Below are 20,968 nucleotides of genomic sequence, written 5' to 3'. Positions count from 1 at the left end.
TTTAACTAAACAACATGGTAAATGCACACAGTTAAAAATGAATACTAAATAGTAACAGAAAAAAATTAGATAAATTTAGAATTAAAAAGTGACAGTCCCTTTGCCCTAATACTCCTCAATTTCATCTGTCTATGGAATTTTAAAATTCCAAAAGCTCTATCTTGTTCTCAACTATTTATTCCTAATGTTCTCCCCCCTCTCTTTTTTAAATGGACACAACTTCTTTTATTCTTCTGATTTTTTTTTTTCATTTTACTCTTTAGTTTTCTTCTGTTTCTTGCATCATTTGATTCCTTTTTTGTTTGCTCACTGATAGTTCGTTTGGGGTCATTCTCTTTCACTTTTGAGGCTTTTCTCATATATCTGGTGATCCTTGGATGCACCTTCATATTTAAGAGGGAGGCACTAAAACAATGCTCAGAAGCTGGGCGTGGGTGGCAGGTTTGTTAATTGATGGCCTTCTCCCTATGATGATCAGATATATCTAGTCACCTGTTCATTGGGATCTCTCCAAATGTCAGTAGGTAGATTTTTTTCTATTGAAGCTAGTCAGCTAGATATGGTATTCCAGCTGGCTTCTGGGGAGGAGTGGAGAAGGGAGAAAGAAGTGAGGGGCCTATACTTCAGTGGGTGGACTTGTATACAATCCCTTTATTTTCAACCCCATGTTTCACCCCTCTAGTCTGGAGCATCTCTGGCCTAGTGCTCTTCACATCTCCCCAGAGGAAGGGGGCTGACGTAGTCACCTGTCTGCTGGGGGTGCAGGAGAGAATAGTTCAAAATGTCTGAAACACAGACTGCTGAAGAATTTCGATTTTTAGCTGCAAAACTGACCAAGGAATGCCAGGAGCCTCCAATCACTCTGAGCCTGGGACAAGCTGGCTTGACCTCACCTTTATTTGTAGGCACTGTTTATCCACCTCTGAACTCAAATTAACACTCTTTTCCAAAGTTATGTTTCTTTTTACAAAAAATTGTCAAAATCTTTTGTCACTGGGGACTTCCCTGATGGCACAGTGGTTAAGAATCCGCCTGCCAATGCAGTGGACACGGGTTCAAGCCCTGGTCTGGGAAGATCCCACATGCCACGGAGCAACTAAGCCCGTGCGCCACAACTACTGAGCCTGCGCTCTAGAGCCAGCGAGCCACAACTACTGAGCCTGTGTGCCACAACTACTGAATCCCACACACTTAGAGCCTGTGCTCTGAAACAAGAGAAGCCACTGCAATGAGAAGCCCGTGCACCACAATGAAGAGTAGCCACTGCTCGCTACAACTAGAGAAAGCCCGCGCGCAGCAACGAAGACCCAAGACAGCCAATAAATAAATAAATACATACATACATAAATTTGTATTAAAAAAAAATCTTCTGTCACTATCTTCTCTACTGTCTATTCTCTACTTCTTTCAATATCTTCTCTACTATTATCTTTTTCCTTAGGAGTTAACATCTTTTAGCTGCCTATGTGATTATGGCAGACATCAGGGAAGGAGAAGAGAAAACACATGTGGTCAAGCCACCACAATGAACTGAGTCCAGTTATGAAGCAGGCCACTTCTCACTGCCAATTCCCTTTAAAAACTACAGCTGCTATTCTGTTCTTCCACTATTTCTCAGTCAATATATTATATAGGTAAGCTTGATAATTTTCCAAAAAATTTTAGTGTTTCACCTCACTTAATCTTCATAATGTCCTTGAAATTGACAAGTCATACGTCTTTTGAGCTTTATCCCCCCAAAATTACAGAACAAGATTGTACAGAATATGGAAAAATTCTTCACCAAAGAATTCAAAACTGAAACTCAAAAATATATAAAAAAGGATATATGTTGGCAAAAACATAACCAAGGGTTTATGCAGAAGTCAAGGTTAATTTAATATTTGAAAATAAATTAATGTAATCAACCATATTAACAGAATAAACCAAAAAGCTCATATGATCGTTTTTCCATAAATGTGGGGAAAAAAGCCTTGACAAAACCTCAACACCTAGGAATGATAAAAACTCTCAGAAATCTAAGATTAGTAGGAAACTTCCTCAAACAGATACAGGGCATCTATGAAAAACCTACAGCTAGCATCATAGTTAAAGGTTAAAGACTAAATTTCTCCCCCCAGAGATCAGGAAGAAGGCAAGGACACCTGCTTTTACCACTTCTATTCAACATTGTTTTGAAGGTTCTAGCCCTGAAATAAGGTAAGAAAAACAAACAGACAAAAAAAAAAAAAAAAAAGAAGACATATAGATTTTTTAAAAATCTATAAAACTCTATTACAGATGATATAATTGTTTACACAGAAAACCCCAAAGAATCTACAAAATAGTACAATAAGTGAATTTGGCAAAAACACAGGATGAAAGGTTGATATCAACTGAATTCTTACATATGAACAACAAATAATTGGCAATTGAAATTAAGACAAACAATCCCACTTACAGCAGTGCCAAAAAAATGTAAAAGTCCTAGGTATAAATTTAACAAAAGACATCCAAGGCCAAGGTCTCTACGCTGAAAACTACAAAATATTGCTTAAAAAAAAAATTAAAGAAGACCTAAATAAATGGAGAGATATACTATGTTAATAGAAAGATTCAATATTGCTAAAATGGCAATTCCCGCCAAATGGATCTATATATTCAGTGCAATTCCAATTAAAACTGCAGCAGGCTTTTGAGTAGAAATTGGCAGGCTGACATTGACATTTACTTGCAAATGCAAAGGACCTAGAATAACCACAGCAATTTTTAAAAAGAACAAAATCGGAGGATTTATTCTACCTGATTTCAAGATTTACTAAAAAAGCAATGTAATAACCAAGACCTTTTGGGACTGATGTAAAGGCAGACATACCAGATCAATGGAACAAAGAGTTGAGAAATAGATTTACATATGTTTGGTGAATTCATTTTTGGCAATGGCAAATCACTGGAGGAAAAAAGTCTTTTCAACAAACCGAAGTAGATCAACTGGATATGGGGAGGTGGTGAAGGCGGGAGGCGGGAACACCGATCCTACTTCACAAAATACACAAAAATTAATTCAAAATGGATCAAAATTTAAATTTGGCCTAAATTTAAAACCATATAGTTTTACACAAAAAAATTCTAAAAGACAGAATATCTTCATGACCCTTGGGCTAGGCAAAAATTTCTCAGAACACAAAAAAGCATGATTTATTTTTTAAAAAAGAGAGAGAGTGGGAAATTGGGCTTCATCAAAGTGAAATGTTAGCTCATTAAGAAAACAAAAAGGCAAGCCATAGACTGGGAGAAAACATTTGCAACACATACATCAGACAAAGGAGCTGTATTCAGAAAATATAAAGAACTCCCTAAAAGTAAATAGTAAGACAAACAACTTAGTGAGGAAATTGATAAGAGATGTGAACAGACACTTCACAAAATAACTCTCAGAAACAGCCAAGAAACACATGAAAAGGTGATCAACGTCATTAGCCATTAGGGAAACTAAACCAAAGTGATGTGCCACTATGTTTCCACTAGAATGGCAAACATGAAAAAGACTGAGCATACCAAGTGCAGGCAAAGATGTGGAACAGCTAGACTCTGCTGGTGGGAATGTAAGATGGTATAATCACTTTGGGCAACAGTTTTCTTAAAAAATTATACAGCCACCATTCAACCCAGCCACTCTACTTCTCTATATTTAGCTATGAGAAATGAAGATTTCTATCCACAGGAAGATTTCTACACATATCATATCAACTTTATTTTTAAGAGCCAAAAACTAGCAACCCAAACAACTGATGAATGTATAAACAGTGATATACCCATACAATGAAATACTATTTAGCAGTAACAAGGAACCAACTGTTGCTATAAGCAATAACATGCATGAATGTCAAAATTACTATGCTTAATGAAAGAAGCAGGTATACACACACACAGTATAACTCCATTTTTGTAAAAATTTTAGAAAATATTAACTACTCTATAGTGATAGAAAACCAATCAGTGATTGCCAGGAGATGAGAGTAGAGGAAGGGACAGAATATAAAATTACAAAGAGGCACAGGAAAACTTCAGGGAGGAATGGAAATGTTTGCTATCATGATAATGGTGATGGTTTCACAGGTATATCCATATGTCAAAACTGATCAAACTGTGCACTTTTTTTTTAATTAATTAATTTTTTTAGGGGGTGGGCTGCGTTGGGTCTTTGTTGCTGCGTGCGGGCTTTGCTCTTCGTTGCAGTGCGTGGGCTTCTCATTGGGTGGCTTCTCTTGTTGCAGAGCACGGCTTCTAGGTGTGCGGGCTTCAGTAGTTGTGGCTCGCGGGCTCAGTAGTTGTGGCTCACAGGCTCTAGAGCGCAGGCTCAGTCGTTGTGGCACATGGGCTTAGTTGCTCCGTGGCATGTGGGATCTTCCCGGGCCAGGGCTCGAACCCGTGTCCCCTGCATTGGCAGGCGGATTCTTAACTACTGTGCCACCAGGGAAGCCCAAACTGTGCACTTTAAATACATGCAGTTTAGTGTATTGATACTTCCCATTAGGTCACAAGCCACAAAGAAAATTCTAAAAATAAAAGTCAAGAGTTTGGCAATCCTAGCAGTTGAATACAAACTAGAATATCTACATTGGACTATCTTCTTAAGAGAAGTAGTTATTTCCAATAACTTTCAACAAGTATTTTATCTTTAAAACACACATAAAAAAAGACTCAACTTTAAGCTCAAGTTAAAAACAATAGAAGGGATAGAACAAATAATGGACAGACAATACGGCTTTTGAGCAAGAATACTTAATATAATTAAGGAGTTTACAATGACCTCATTTGACTCAATAGAAAAATAATGATAATAATAACAACAACAACAATTTTTAAATGGGCAAAGGACCTGAACAGACACTTTTCCAAATAAGACATACAAATGGCCAACACGTACACTGAAAAGGTGCTCAACATCACTAATGGTCAAGGAAATGCAAATCAAAATCACAATTAAATATCACTTTACTCCTGTTAGGATACCTATTATCAAAAAGAGATAACAAATGCTGGTGAGGATGTGGAGAAAAGGAAACCCTTGTGCACTGCTGTTGTGAAATGTAAACTGGTGCAGCCACTGTGGAAAACAGTATGGAGGTTCCTCAAAAAATTAAAATAGAACTACCATATGATCCAGCAATGCCACCTCTTGATATATAGCCAAAGGAAATGAAATCATTATCTCGAAGAGATATATGAACTTCCATGTTTGCTGCAGCATTATTAACAGTAGTCAAGACATGGAAACAACATGTGTCTGTGGATGTATAAATCAATACAGAAAATGTGGGATACATACACAATGCAATATTATTCAGCCTTAATAAAAGAAGATCCTGCCATTTGTGACATGGTTAAACCTGGAGGACATTTTGCTAAGTAAAATAAGCCAGACACAGAAAGACAAATACTATGTGATCTCACTTATAAGTGGAATCTAAACGAGCCAAACTCATAGAATCATAAGGCAGAACAGTGCTTGCCAGGGGTGGGAGTAAGGAATGAGGAGACTTGGTCAAAGGATACAAACTTTCAGTTACAAGACGAGTAAGTTCTGGGGATCTAACGTGTAGCACGGTGACCACAGCTAATAATACTGTATTGTATACTTGAAACATGCTAAGAGAATATACCTTAACTGTGCTCACCACACACACACACAAATGGTAGATAAGGTGTGGATGTGTTAATTAGCTTGACTGTGCTAGTCATTTCACAATGTATACACATATTGAATGCTGTACCCCCTAAATATATAAACTTTTCATTTGTCAATTATATCTCAAGAGAGCTGGGGGTAAAAAGGAGTTTATAATTAAACAGGGGATGGAAAAATCACATCAAAAATCTGTGTGTATGTGTGTGGGCAGAGGGAGGGAGAGAGAGAGAGAGAGAGAAAACGTAGGTGACAAATAATAATTCACTAAAATTGTATTATTAAATGCTACTAACACACCTGACCTGTATTAGCCAATTTAATCCGATTAACAACACTACGGGTTAAATAATATTACTATCCCATCTTAGGGATGTGGAAACAAAGGCACAGTTTATATAGTCATTGAAATTTCCTGAAGGTTTGAAACTTTTCTAAATGACGGAACAGAGAGTCAGGCTTGGTTCAGTGCTCGTGTATAAACTCATACTTTCAGGATTAAGAACTTAATGGAATATTCCTGAAGTAGTTAGCCTGGTAAACTTTCCAGGGTGGAGCTGGGGGTGGGGAGTGAAAGGATACTGTCTCAAGCAATAAAAGTGCTGGATAGCAAAAAAGACGAGGGAAGGGAAAGCAAGTGGGTTTGTTTGTTTTTCATAAATTTATTTATTTATTTATGGCTGCGTTGGGTCTTCGTTGCTGCTTGCGGGCTTTCTCTAGCTGCAGCGAACGGGTCTACTCTTTGTTGCAGTGCGCGGGCTTCTCATTGCGGTGGCTTCTCTTGTTGCAGAGCATGGGCTCTAGACGCGTGGGCTTCAGTAGCTGTGACGCATGGGCTCAGTAGTTGTGGCTCGCGAGTGCAGGCTCAGTAGTTGTGGCGCACAGGCTTAGCTGTTCCGCGGCATGTGGGATCTTCCCGAACCAGGGCTCGAACCCGTGTCCCCTGCATTGGCAGGCGGATTCTTAACCACCACGCCACCAGGGAAGTCCTGTTTTTTTAAAGTGTCATAGCAGACCACAGAGGAAACTGAATGCAGGAAATAAGTTTAAAAGAATTTTGCCAGATAAGTCCAAAGAGCTTTTACTTCTTATATGAAAAGTAAAATGTAAGCATTTATCAAATGGAAGTTGAAAGTCTTATATTAAAATAAAACAACAACAGAGCAGTTTAAAAAAACAAAAAAGGAGTGAGTGAAGGCAGAAGTTCAACCCAAATGATGGGATTTCAGCGGGCTAAGGTGTGTTACCTACAAAGAAAACACACAGAAACGTAGGAATCTACCTGGAAGAAAACAGAGAAGGGTGTTCTTCTCCCTAAGGTGCCTGGCCCTACTGCCTGGGAAGCAGGGAGGCAGGGCCACTGCCCCAGAACAAGTGCAGAAAGCTCAGCAGCTGATGCAGTGCTTCCGGGGGGAAGATCTGTTCATACAGGCAGAGAAGGTAGCCACCATGCACACAAGCGTGCCCACCTTAGTATTTGTATTTCCTCAATATACAACTGTGCCTTCTTTTGCACACTTTACATTATAATACATACTTTCCCAAAGTTAGTAAAACATTTCATAAACACATTGCTGGCTTAGATATTAATTTTTAGAGTGAGGCAAACACTCCTATATTTACATATAAAAGATAGAAAAACACTCAGACATATTGAGTAATCAAGAAACAGGTAAATAGTAGTTTGAAAGGCTTGGCTAAATGTTAGGATTTTTAAGCCAAAAGCTAAAACATGTTTGAGAAAAGTCTTCAACCTTTCTTCATTTCAGCTTCAGAAATGAGAGCTGATTATAGAAAGTTGAAAAAATCAATATGACCCCTAGTTTCACTATGTACATTAAAATCCCAAATGTTGATGTATTTAAAGTAGAAGACACCTCTATAAATGTATATGTATAAAATAGGTAGATCATCCTTAAAACAGTATTTATTAAAATGTCACTTTGCATGATAAAAAACTGTTAAAACAGGTTTGTTATTTGATTTCCAATGTTTTGCTATCATAAATAAGGGGAGATTATTCAGAAAATATTAAATGATTTCAAAAAACAAAATACAAATACGAAACATGTATAACTGGTTTCTAGCACGCAACAGACACTAAAATTTTAGACATTAAAATACTAAAAAAGGCAAAAACTAATCATGAGGAATAAAATTTCTAAACTCAATTATTGGCATAATTTAAAACTTTTAACCTTATATTAAATAATTAAACTATTTAAGACGTCTTTAAAAACAGGTATGTCACATTATTCTTCTGAATTTCCTGAAAGCTTGAAATTTTTCTAACATGTTTTAAAATTAAAGGGGGGAAAGGGTAAATATAAAAAGAAGTATCAAGAAGAAATGAGATAATTCAAACATATACTCATTCACAGAAAAAGAAATCCTCACAATTATGCAATTCTAATAATTAGCAGAATTCTAACAACCAAAGCAGGGCCAGTTAAGGATTAATGACTGAAAGACCAAAAGGAGATTATGAATATACAGTATCTGTTTTTTACTTAATTAATGCCCATTCCCTCACAGAATCTTGGAATCATCTTATATACATAAGGAAAACGAGTCCCAACAATTAGACAAGCAAAGGCTACAGGAGAGGCAGAGACCTGGGCTGTGCTGTGAACACGCCACTGACTTATGTTGCTGGATTCATAACCAGACAACACCTGGTCTCAATATTTAAAGACATACCCTTGGTAGAGAAGGCATTTTATGTACAATGGAACATTATAAACAAATTAGGCTTATATTCTCCCACCTAGTCTCCTTAAATTTACAGTATTCCAACAGTTCTAGATTGCAGGAAACATCACCACAGAAAGGCAAGATGGCTAGAAGGTATCAGAGGTCAGAGAGGTAAGGAAACAAAAGACCTATTCTTCCTCATATTTAAAATAGACTTCATTTTTGGCTTGCATTTTAACAGGTCTATTGTCTACACCCAGTTCACAGTGTCCTTTCCCAATATTCAGGCTAATTTATTTGAAATAGATTTTCATGGTACTAAGGCAATAAACTTTAAGTTCACTTATTAAAAAAATTTTTTTTTAAATTTTGCTGTAAAGTTGATCAAAAGGTTTAGTTTTAGGTGAAAGGACCTACAGGATGGGAAGGTACAGAATAGAAATTTTAAATTTCTAGCAATTTGGCATCAATGAAACATAGAGAAAGAAAGGAAAGTGTCAAAATGTGGGAGAAAAAAGAAAATATATGTATAAATATCTTGAAAAATATAAAAATATTCTCAGGAACACATAAAAGTGTATAATATACTGATATCATGATACTGTCTCATATTTGAGAGTTGTGAAGGTCTGGTTTAAGGCACTGTTCTACCCATATTCATCCCTGTTCTAGAATAAAAATTAAAAGGAATCGCAAAAAATAAAAATAAAAACAAACTATTGTCCCCACACCTCTTACTTTTGGAGGCCTTTACATTTCTAAAAATTTTAAATTAGAAAACCTTAAAAAAAAAAAAGGAGATCTCTTTTATTAAAAAAAGAAGTCTGCAATGAATGGAAAACAACCAGAAGAGCCTATACCCCTGCTTTATAAGCAAGTCTTACACCAAATTCCACTCCTGTGAAAAATGAGCAGGAGATGAACAAAAGGCAGAAAGTTGCCCTGTAAGATTACACATAAAGGCAGGATGTAAACAAAGCTCTTTTGAAACACAGAGAAAAGGTACTGAAAGCCAAACAATAAATGGACAAAGGAACTGACAAATCCCAAACATACAGCCAACCTGATCAATGCCGAACTGTCATGTCTGAAGTCATGGACCTCCAATGTAGCTAATAAATGTGCTACTGTTTGAAGCTGAACAAGATGACCTGTAAGGACGTGCAGCTTGTTCATGAGTAAAACTTTAAAACTGCATGAAGGGTGAAGAACCCAATAAAAAAGAACTAAATTCAAAGAGACATTGTCAACGTTGTCTGAGAAGCTGTAGTGAATATTCAAGTTGTCCTCTCAAAAGAGAACAGGCGTGCCTCCCAGATTTTTGTTGTTGGGGGAAGGGTTGGTGGCAGGGGACGGAGGTGAGAAGGGGATGCATCAGGAATGACCAGTGGTCAGCAATCACTGTCAGGCCCAGCTGTCAGCACATCCCTTGGCAACACTCACTGGCATTTCAGCCGACTTGCCCATTTACTCCTGCTTACTTTCCACAAAGAGAAACGCCAAGGAATGTCGCCTATAGAGCTCAAGGAGCAGATTTTAACCTCAGTTCTTCTAAATCACCCTTCCTTTAATATTTGCAATAGGAGAGAATTCATCGGGGAGCAATAAAACCAAAACGTAGCTACAAAGTTGAAAAATGAGGGACAGTGAACAAAGAGACAGAGAAAAGGCATTCTTGTTTTAAGAGAGAAAAGGAAATTAACCAGCCCCTCTTTGAAGCTTATTTGCACCTCTAGACCACCTACTAGCTGCAAAGTCACATCTGAAAAGTAAGTCATTAACTTATAGTTTGTCTAACTTTTTTTTTTTAAGAAATAGGATTCTAGAGCACTACAGCTGCAGACAGGATAACCATTCATAAGTCTTCAATAAAATAAATGAGGGACTTTATTTCTTCCAGAAAGTCTCATTTTCAAGAAGGTCATTAAGAATAAAACATTATCACTGAAAGGTATTGAAAGCTGAAAAAGTAATTCCTGGAAAAGAGCAGATTACCCCAAACCAAAGAACAAACAATAATCTAAAGAATCAATGAGTGGGAGAAGGGCATTTCAGATTAAATTTTCTTTTAAATATAAAACTTTTGGAATTTCAAGATTATCAGCCAAATTAATGAGATTATATACATTTAGCCTACTATCAACTCACTTTCCAGTTGCTCCCCAAATAAAAATTAATACGTGACCAAAAATTGAAATTTCACAGGTAATTGTAAATACTTACCACATTAAAAAAAAGTAACGAACTAGGTAATGGGAGAACAAAATGTTGTCCTCTGTGTCATGTGGATAAATATGGTGGTCACTAAAAAGAGAAGATCGAAAGGTTTTCTTTCAAATAAAAACTGAATTCTCAACACATTACAAGGCACATGCACATTTAAAAGAAAATATTAAAATAACCTTCCCTGTCGTAGCACAAGAAATAATATCATACTTAGTCTTAAATCAACAGTGTACTGGTTGACTACTCTCCCCTTTATCGCTAGATAATTAACTTGTAAGCCTCCAAATACAGGCAGCAACCAAGCCTGGTCTTACCAGTTCAGCTGCAGGAACAGTGGTCAAGCCAAGGCAGAGAAAAGTTTTACAGAAAGCCTCAGCATTGGAAAAGAAGTCAAGAAACTACCCAGAAAGCACCGACTGTGCAAAACAACACTGAAAAGAGCAAGAAAGCAAGAAGGCCTCCTGCCAAATTTTTAAGCCTCGTTCAACAAAAATAGTGCAACAGCTGCAACCGGATAAATTAAATATGAGTTTATAGATCATAGTAAAAGAAGAACTGAAACATACGCATGCTGTACAAAAAAAAACCATGTGCTAGTGTTGATTAAATGCTCTGCATTTGAATATATTCATCAAAATTAAATTTGGCTACATGTAAGCCTTGATAATGAGTACACAACTGAGAAGCCAGCGAATATTTCACACCTTTGACATCTTCACAGATGCAGTGTGCCACAATGGACAACAATGAGAATTAGACCAACTCCTGAGGCCAGCAAGTGGAAACTTCAAGGGAGATTTGTTTTAATCTCTTAGTAGAGTCTTTCCTAAGGACTGGTAAGTGTTTGCCCAATCAGGAGATAAAGGAAATCTACAGAGCTACCTGTTGATAACCTGATCCATGCACAGATGCTGGTTGCCTCCTGCTACAGCTGAAGATTATTTACCAACGTGTAAAGAATGGGCGAAGTCCAAGGGAAAAGCCTTACTGCAACATCAATGAAAAGTCACTGAGTATCATGAATGAGAGTAAAGGACAATGCAGTCATTAACAAAAACCAACTGCACCCTGCTAGGTGACCTAGAGGACTTCTATGCAGCACAAGATTTATCGACACAAGGAAGTTTTAGGACTAAAAAACTGTTCAATAACATTAGCATCACTAAAACACTCAACAGACAGCAGCCAACAGAAAACCAGAGTGTTTCAGAAGGCAACAGATACATGATTCCAATCTTTAATTTCACTTCACTTGACTGAATTACACTGAAATATATTTAAGCCTGAGAAAAAAGAGAAAAGCTGAAAAGGATCCTGGTCATTATTTAGTGAGGATTTCACTCAATTTCTTTAAGTAGATCCATCTGTACCATTAAAGTACAGAAAGGAAGCTTGGAAGTTTCTGTTAAAAATCACAAATAGTGGGAGGGAGATGCAAGAGGGAGGGGATATGGGGATATATGTATACACAGAGCTGATTCACTTTGTTATACAGCAGAAACCAACACAACATTGTAAAGCAATTATACTCCAATAAAGATGTTAAAAAAAGGACTTCCCTGGTGGCACAGTGGTTAAGAATCCACCTGCCAATGCAGGGGACACGGGTTCAAGCCCTGGTCCAGGAAGATCCCACATGCCGCGGAGCAACTAAGCCCGTGGGCCACAACTACTGAGCCTGCGCTCTAGAGCCCGCGAGCCACGACTACTGAGCCCATGTGTCACAACTACTGAAGCCCGCGCGCCTGGAGCCCATGCTCCACAGCAAGAGAAGCCACTGCAATGAGAAGCCCGCGCACCGCAGCGAAGAATAGCCCCCGCTCGCCACAACTAGAGAAAGCCCATGCACAGCAATGAAGACCCAATGCAGCCAAAAATAAATGAAATAAAATAACTTAAAAAAAAAAAAGGATGCTTTCAGAAGGTAAACACACACACACACACAAAATCACAAATACACTGTGGTCTGGAACAAAATTGAAAAAGAAGAAAATCCCAGTTTTTCTCAATTTCGTATTTTCTTTAAAAAGGTTCAACTTCTCAGAATATGAAAAACTTTGTAGAAGCCAATTTTATTCTCAAAATGTGAATTCCAATTCAGTTTATCTAGAATTAGAATTTAGGCATGTTTGCACATGTCAAGTTGACTGCAGTTGACTTCAATGTTGTGAAATCCAGTAGAGCTATTAAGCTTTACAATTCCGAATAAGATCAAAAGATTTTGAAAAGATAACTATTGTTACTGAAGGGAAGAAAAGTTAATTCATTCAATACGCAGCTCACTGATTAACATTCATCTACGTGGACGTCATAAAACTAACCCTTTTATTCCCTCTCTGACAAAGCTTTTCTTATTTCCTTTACACCTCAACCTTTAAAATGGACCTTAGAAAGTTTTTGTCAGAGGGACATTTTACTTGGGAATTTGAGCCAATTTAATTAAGGTCAATCCAGCTTGAAAGCTCACCACAAAGGAATGAAGTAAAACCTCGAAATAAATAAGGTTATTATTGCAGATTTCCAATATTAAAAACCGTATAGCAACTAGAGCCCCCCTCCCACTGCTGGTGGGAGGGCGAACTGTTACATCTCCTTTGGAAAGCAATGTGACAAAGCTTCAAGAGTGGAAAATATTCTTTATCCATGTAACCAATAATTCAACTCCTGGGAATCTGCCTTAAGAAAATAATCCAAAATGCAAAGATCTACAGCCAAAGATGTTTACTGTGACTTTAGTTTTAACAATTAAGAACTGATATAATCTTCATCTAAAGCTTGTGCAATGATTCACAGTCACTACTTCCCATACCTTGCATCAAATGAAACAACCCACGGGACTGTGAAAGCCCAGAGAAAAAAGCTACCAACTCACCCAAGAGAGTAAGTCACTCTTCAGAACAACTAGCAATGAGTGTGATTGAAATTAATAGCAGTATATAGATACATAGGAAACAGCATTCTAGACTAAAGAACAGCACGAAGGGCATGGGCAAAGCACCATATAAAAGTTTAATAGGCATCCAAGGACTAGTCAATAATTCTGAATGGCAGGAATGGAAAAGGGACAAGAGAATATAAGAAATGCTATACATAGGATGGGAACCAAGTAGTGGAGAGAAACCTCCAAAATGTCTTGCAATCTAAGGAACCTTGTCTTCATGCTAAAGAGGGCTTCCTTTGAACACAGACCACAGAAGCAGCACCTATATAAGCTATTTTTTTTTAAAGATTTATTTACTTTATTGATTGATTGATTGCTATGTTGGGTCTTCGTTTCTGTGCTAGGGCTTTCTCTAGTTGCGGCAAGCAGGGGCTACTCTTCATCGTGGTGCGAGGGCCTCTCAGTATCGCGGCCTCTCTTGTTGCGGAGCACAGGCTCCAGACGCGCAGGCTCAGTAGTTGTGGCTCACGGGCCCAGTCGCTCCGCGGCATGTGGGATCTTCCCAGACCAGGGCTCGAACCTGTGTCCCCTGCATTAGCAGGCAGATTCTCAACCACTGCGCCACCAGGGAAGCCCTATATAAGCTATTTGATTTTTAATTTTTATTTCTCATAGAAAATTGAGAAAATCACACAAAAATGGTCTTTTTCAATTACTACCATTTAGAAAACAGCCCATTCATAAAGTTTACAAGATAACTCACTCATACGTGAAGAGCTCAGCAGAGAAACAGATTGATTTTTCTCCCTTCTGTGGTCATATTTCAATAGGTAGATCCAGAAATCTGACTGAAAAATGTTATTCTGCTGAATATATAAGAAAATAGAAATGTGTATAGATAGTCACACCACCTATCTGGAATTCTAATAACGCTGCTAACATTTAAATCTCCTTCTTTATTGCAACCTGAGTATGCTGCTCCTGTGGAAATCATGGGCCTGACAACAGCACTGACAGCAGCAAGGCCACGAGTCATTCTAAAAGAGAGGCAAACTTCTACTGACTCTCACAGTAGGTCAGCAAAAATTAACTGAGCCATCACAGGCAGGACACAGTCCAGAAAATGATCAACAGTTTGAAGCCTTCAGATGGAAAGCATCCAGCAAGCACCCAGCTCTGGTACTTACTGGCTGTGGACCTGGTGTAAGTTATGTAGACTATTTCTAAGCTTTAGATTCTTCATCTATAAAATGCAGATAATAATAGTACCTAATGTAAAAGCTCATAATGACAAAGACTTTGCCCTGACCAAACTTTAATCAGGCTGCTCTGAGCCCTCTTCTGGACTAGGCCTCAGCCTTGGCCCTGTGCTGTCTTCAGTCTGCCTAGACCAGTTTTAGCAAGAATCCTGCTAGGCAGTTGAGCAGACCCTCCCTACCCCTGATATCTGATCACACCTGATATCTGATCGAGTTCCTCATCTCCAGCCTTTGATGTACCAGTCCCTGTACTAGGTCAATTTAGCAAGAATCCCCCTACCCTGATGTCTCCTCTTAGTAAATTTCCATCCACTGACCCCCTTCACCCTGCTCCTTGGCTATAGATCCCCACTCATCCTTGTTATACTCAGAGTTGAGCCTGTTCTCTCTCCTCTATTGCAATAGTCTTCAATAAAGTCTTCCTTATAGTTTTAACAAGTGTCAGAATAAGTTTTTCTTTAACAAGGAGGATAAAATGAGTTTTAATGTAAATAAAACACTTGGAACATTAACTTATACACTTTTGTTCAGTCACGATTACCATCCAGTAAATATAAAAGAGTAACTAAATGTTTAAAGGCTCAACTGTTCAGCTTAAATCAATTAATGGCTATTTATTACACAGCATTTATTGTGATAAACATAAAGACCCAAACAGAGAACGATACAGGTCCTGCCTCAGAGAGCTCAAATTTAGAACAGGAACAGAGAATCACTCTACATGTGCTCATACAGCAATGGACAGCAGCAGGTCAGGGTACAAAGGCAGCAGAGAAGAGAAACTGATGAATTGAGTGTAGTGGAAAGGTCACCAGACAGGCTTTGAAGGAGGAAGAGAAGTTGCAGCATCACTTTCAAGGTGGAGGATGAACACTCAGGAAGAGGAAGCAAAGGCACCAAGGGCAAAGGCACCAAGGGCAAAGGTATAAGGGTGGAGTTGAGACTACACCATGTCTCACTGGCACACCTGGGCAAGGGAGCTACTGAAAGATTTAACAGGAACGTGCCAGGACCAGAGTTACCTTTTCCAATTTACTTTTTTCCAGTCTGTCCCTCTCCAGCAACTAAGAAGCCGGATTTGGGGAGGTGGCAGCTTAAATCCAAATAAACGCACATTATGTAATTGGCAAGAAAATGTAGATACTTCTCACCAACAAGCACAAAATGGACAAGGGAAAAAAATTGAGCACAGACAGTTTGTAGAAACACACCAAGGGAAAAAGAGCCAAAATTAACATGTTAACATTAGGCAACCATAATGATTTTATTTACTGTACAACTATTACAGATTGGTAACTATTAACTACTGAACTATCCTTACAAAAGAATTGAATTTACCCCTTGTCGGGCTCTACCCACGCTCCTTCTCTGTCCTCCCTTCTTGACCTGGCTAACTCTTCCTGCTCTTCTAAACTTGGGCCACATGTCCTGTTTGGAGGCTAGAATGGTTTTAAGTGGATTTCCTCTATTGTCCCCTTTGCATGCTCTAAGCTTAGAACTAAATCCACTGTAAACTGCTTGTTTACTGCGTGTTCATTAGACAAGACTTTGGTCCCTTGAGTACAGGAACTTGCTTCTGCATTTCTAGCACCTGATACATGGTTTGGCCCATGAATGACACACAATGTGTACTGAATGAATGGGTCTTAGAACGAATGAATGAAGTAAATACTGAGAATTCCATGTGATCACCCTTCCACCTTCAGGGGTCACCTGCATAAACTGAGAACTAAACAAGGAGTCTTTCCCCAGTCAGATTCCTGATATTGTATAATCCTGCAAATGTTCAGGAGCCAAACCAATTTCAATTCTCCAAAGTGACAAATATCAAAGCAAAAACCAAATCTTGATTTTTAGAAGTTCCAAGGAATAGAACAGAAATGAACTTGTTCCTTACATTTCACAGTACTATATTAGCCATGTTAATTTTCAAATCAATTATCTGGAGTTAAGACAGAAATACATAAAACAGAGACCGACTAATGAAGCTGATGCTCAAGCAAATGCCTTTTCAAAAAAAAAAAGCTATGAATGAAAACACTGATGACTTTTTTTTTTTTTTAAGGATAAATCAGGCACTCATGTTCTAGAAATTTGCTATTTTGGAAGCAACAATCAAAACTCTTAGGAGGTTTCTCTTTATCTGCACAGGGCATAAGTTTCTCTTAGAAACAGTCTTCATTTATTTGGCCCTAAAATCAAATAAATTCAGTTTAACATCAGAGGCTTCCTTTGCTTATTTTATTTACTCAGTACCAAAGGACATCATCCCTGTTTTTTAAGGACCTTTTCAAAGCAAGGCAGTTGTCGCAGTTGCCAATTTAGTTGTAGGACACAAGGAGGACCACTGACAACTGTCCCTACCTATATATTTGGAATGCCCTCCTAAGCAAGTCATCTCACTTGGTCTTGAAAGTTAACTCAGGGACTTCCTTGGTGGTCCCATGGTTAAGACTTCGCCTTCCAATGCAGGGGGTGCAGGTTCAATCCCTGGTCAGGGAGCTAAGATCCCACATGCCTCAGGCCAAAAAGACAAAACATAAAGCAGAAGCAATATTGTAACAAATTCAATAAAGACTTTAAAAATGGTCCACATTAAAAAAAAAAAATCTTAAAAAAAAAAAGTTAATTCATTTCCAAATGTAACAGAAACCAAACCCTTTGAGTAGTTCAATGTAACAATGTAACGAAGGAGACCGCCCTGTGAGAAAGAGAAGCTCCTGTTCCCTGAAGAACCACCACCCCAAATCCTCAGGCTCTCAAGTTCTATAAACTAGAAACATCAATACCTAAATGTATCACAGCTCGTCTCCTTACGTGAAAAGCTCATGCCTACAGAAGCATCCCGATGAGGCTGGGGAATCCTTTAAGTAGAACCAAAGTTAGAATTCTTCAACCTTAACCAAGTACAAGGTTGGCCAACCATGGTTGGGACTAAAAGAAAATGAATCTTCTGCTAAATGTACATGAAGCGTGTCCAAACTTTTCCAAACAATACAACCCAAACCTGATAAGGAGAACGCTTTCACCCATAAGCGCACAATAAGCCCAGAAAAACTGAGGAGTCCAGTGACATGGCTCTCGTCACAGATCTGCTCTCTAATTCCTGTCGCCTAACACGAAGGACCTCATTCTGACTTTATTAGACAGCACTAAGCTTCCCTGCAGTAGTTAGCCAAGTAGATCATCTACCCTGAAATGCAAGATATAAAATAAAGGTGGGGGGGAGGGGATAAGACAAAAATTGCATTCAAGACAGCCAGGCAGCAGGCAAACTGGTTCAGACCACCCAGTCACAGACGGTGAAACTGTCACTGTAAACAGTAACTCTACCCTGAAAGGGGAGAGGCCAGAGGATACACAGGCGAGCGCTTAGTGCTCAGTTCAATTACCTTGCCATTACCTGAGCCATCTATCCAGACTCATCACTGTGTACTAAAAATAGGACACAAGATTGCTTTTATAGCATCCCAGCTGCTAAAAATGTGAAGAGAACAAATTTCAAAACATGTAGCAGAACCTGTACCAGGAAAAGAGAAAAAGTAATATATGCTTCTAGTGTCAAAAACACAAATCAAGAAAAGTGAGATGTTAGTCACACCTTGCTTTTATATAGCACCTATCTGTGAAGCAGCTCAAATATTTTTGCAAATTAAAGAAAATCTAATTATAGGACTTCTAACAACACCTCTGTGAAATAGGTGGAATGTAAATGTAAGTACTTCTGTTTCGCTACTGAAGAGAAGTAGACGTATTTAATCACACCGCAAATTAGAGTTCTGATCTGGCTCAATCCAGCACTTTCAACATCCCATACAGCCAAGTCACCAATAACCCTAGGGATTGTAACAAAGTAAAATATAAAAGTGAACCCCACAGTTTCCTATGTTCAAGAACTAAACTCTAACAGTTAAGTCAAAATTGGTTTTAGTTTTTCAAGGAAAACGGTTCAAGTATTCTATTTAATCTGTTGAATCTACTTTTTAAATTTTTTTGGAATCTACTTTTAGAAGTTGAGAAACCATTATGACGGTTATTAAAGCTACTTGAAATTTAGAAATCATAGAGAAAAGTGAAAATTCTATTTCTCACACTCACCAATATAAACTGAGAGTTTTATGCCTCCTTCAAAGGATGAAAGGAATTCAGTTTAAAGTGCAAGGTCAAAATATACAAAAAGACACACTGGCCTGGGAAACCAATAGGTTTAAAAACAAAAGATGAGTCAACCAATACTTGCAGATCTCAGGTACTTGAAAGAATATTTTATTTTAACTCAAAAAAGGAATTAAATTGTCCCACTGATGGCTAGGAAAAGAGATCACCTTTAAGTGTTTTATTTGTGCTTTTTAAAAGCTATTATTATGAGGTACCTTTAAAAGCTAGTATATTATTACAGCACTAAGGGGCACTTCCTAAATATACCCAATATATCTAACTCCTCTCAAAGCCAACTCCTGGTGAAATAATTCTTTCTTCCCTTCAATACTATTTAGATAAGGCACAGCCAAAGCAGTACAGGATGTCTAAACCTGAACTTGCTACAGGAATTTCCAAACAGATAAGAACTTAAGAACTTTGCAAATGCATGCTTATTTGAAAGACGAGAGAAACTTGAAGAAAGTATTCAGTGAAAATATGAGCTCCTTTCTCAAAAGGTAAGCTCTTCAATGCAGAGTCTGTCTCCTTATAAATTCTATTCAGCCCTGAGAGTCTGTGCTAGTGCCAAGAGGGAAAATGGCTTCTACTGTCACTATCAAAAGCAATTCACTTTAATGAAATGATATGATGTCTAGAATTTGTTTCAAAATAATCTAGAGTTGGGGCTGGCGGGAAAGATGAAACAAGACTGATGAGAGTTAACACTTGCTGAAGCTGGGTAATGGGGATTACTACTGCTCCCACTTCTGTAGTTGTTGGAATTTTTCATAATAAAAGGTTAAATAAACAGAGAAAGAGAAGAAAGCTAGTTTTAGAAAGCAAATGCCTCTCAGCTAGCCTATTTCTATAAGACCAGCTTATACAAATACTTAACTGAGAATTCTAAAGGAATATAATATAGCAAGAATTATCTAAATTCTTTATAAACAATTAGAATGACCCTATGGTTTTTCTGTTGTTCACACAGGTGTGAAAGGATGAATTAAGAAATTACCTGTCTCTAAATTGCTATTGTAACCGAGCTGGACCCTATGGGGTCTTCCCGGGACAGGCCTTCCCCCATATCCGCTGCTTTAGCTCCTCTCTGAAGTACCTAGATAACAGTATTTGATGCACATTTCCCGAGTTGTTTTACAGATGGGAAAACCCCCCACCAAATGGAAGACGTTAACTACTTGATGACCATGAGCACATGGGCCCAGGCCTCCTGGAGCCTAAGGACTGATGATGTTAACCCCTGTGACACCACCCTGTTACCTCACCATCAGCCAATCAGAGAATTGTGCACGTGCTGATCACAGACCCTGTGACACCCTTCCCTCACCTGGCTTTTGAAAATGCTTTGCTGAAACCCTTCCCAGAGCTCGGGGCTTATTAGGGCATGAGCCACCCATCTTCCTGCATGGCCCTGTAATAAAGCTTTTTCTGCCCCAAACTCCTACGTTTCAGTTTGTTTGGCCTCACTGTGTGTTGGGCACACAAACTTGTGCTAACAATTTGTTTTCTCCTTTATCTGTCATTGCAATTAAACCTGATTAAAAAGAATTACTGGTCATTTTTTGCTTCATCCTGACAAAAGACACTCTTTCCAAAATTAAGGAAATTATGAGATGCCGTAGGGAAACTGTTTCTACCACCAAATCCAGACTTTTAATGAAGCTTAGCATATTTTAAACTACCCTTTACATCAGTTTCTAAGAGTTAAGCTTAGATTAAACTAAAGTAAGCTGATTTTTAACATATTACTTTAATCTTGATAAATATTCTCATAAATCATGCTAGTCCATATTTGGAAATTTTCATTCTTTTAAATTCTGCTAAAAATTGCAACACAAAAGAGACCAAAGCCTTGATGTCTTTTATTCAACAGAATCAGTACTCCGATGAGTGCCATCAAGATCACTTTAGCCTCCAGAATTGATTTGAGACACTTGACAACCAAGATTAATGTCTGACCTGTAAATTGACTTAATAATGGACATTTTTCTTAAAGGAGATAAATGTTAGATTAGATAAGTAATCACATGGAAACTCAAAGTTATCACTGAATCACATTTCTTTTAAGAAGTTATCAGCACT

General features: G+C 38.1%; 1 protein-coding gene across 6 annotated transcripts in view; it reads right to left on the bottom strand.

The window, feature by feature from the left end:
- The window catches only part of ITSN1 (intersectin 1), a 227,680-nt gene that overhangs the window by 168,897 nt on the left and 37,815 nt on the right, over positions 1–20,968 (bottom strand). The gene's annotated exons all lie outside the window — the stretch shown is intronic.

This window comes from Balaenoptera physalus (assembly GCF_965194825.1).
Source record: "Balaenoptera physalus genome assembly, chromosome: 4".
Lineage (NCBI taxonomy): Eukaryota > Metazoa > Chordata > Mammalia > Artiodactyla > Balaenopteridae > Balaenoptera > Balaenoptera physalus.
Note: the sequence above shows the minus strand (reverse complement) of the source record. Positions and strands in the feature narration are given on the sequence as shown.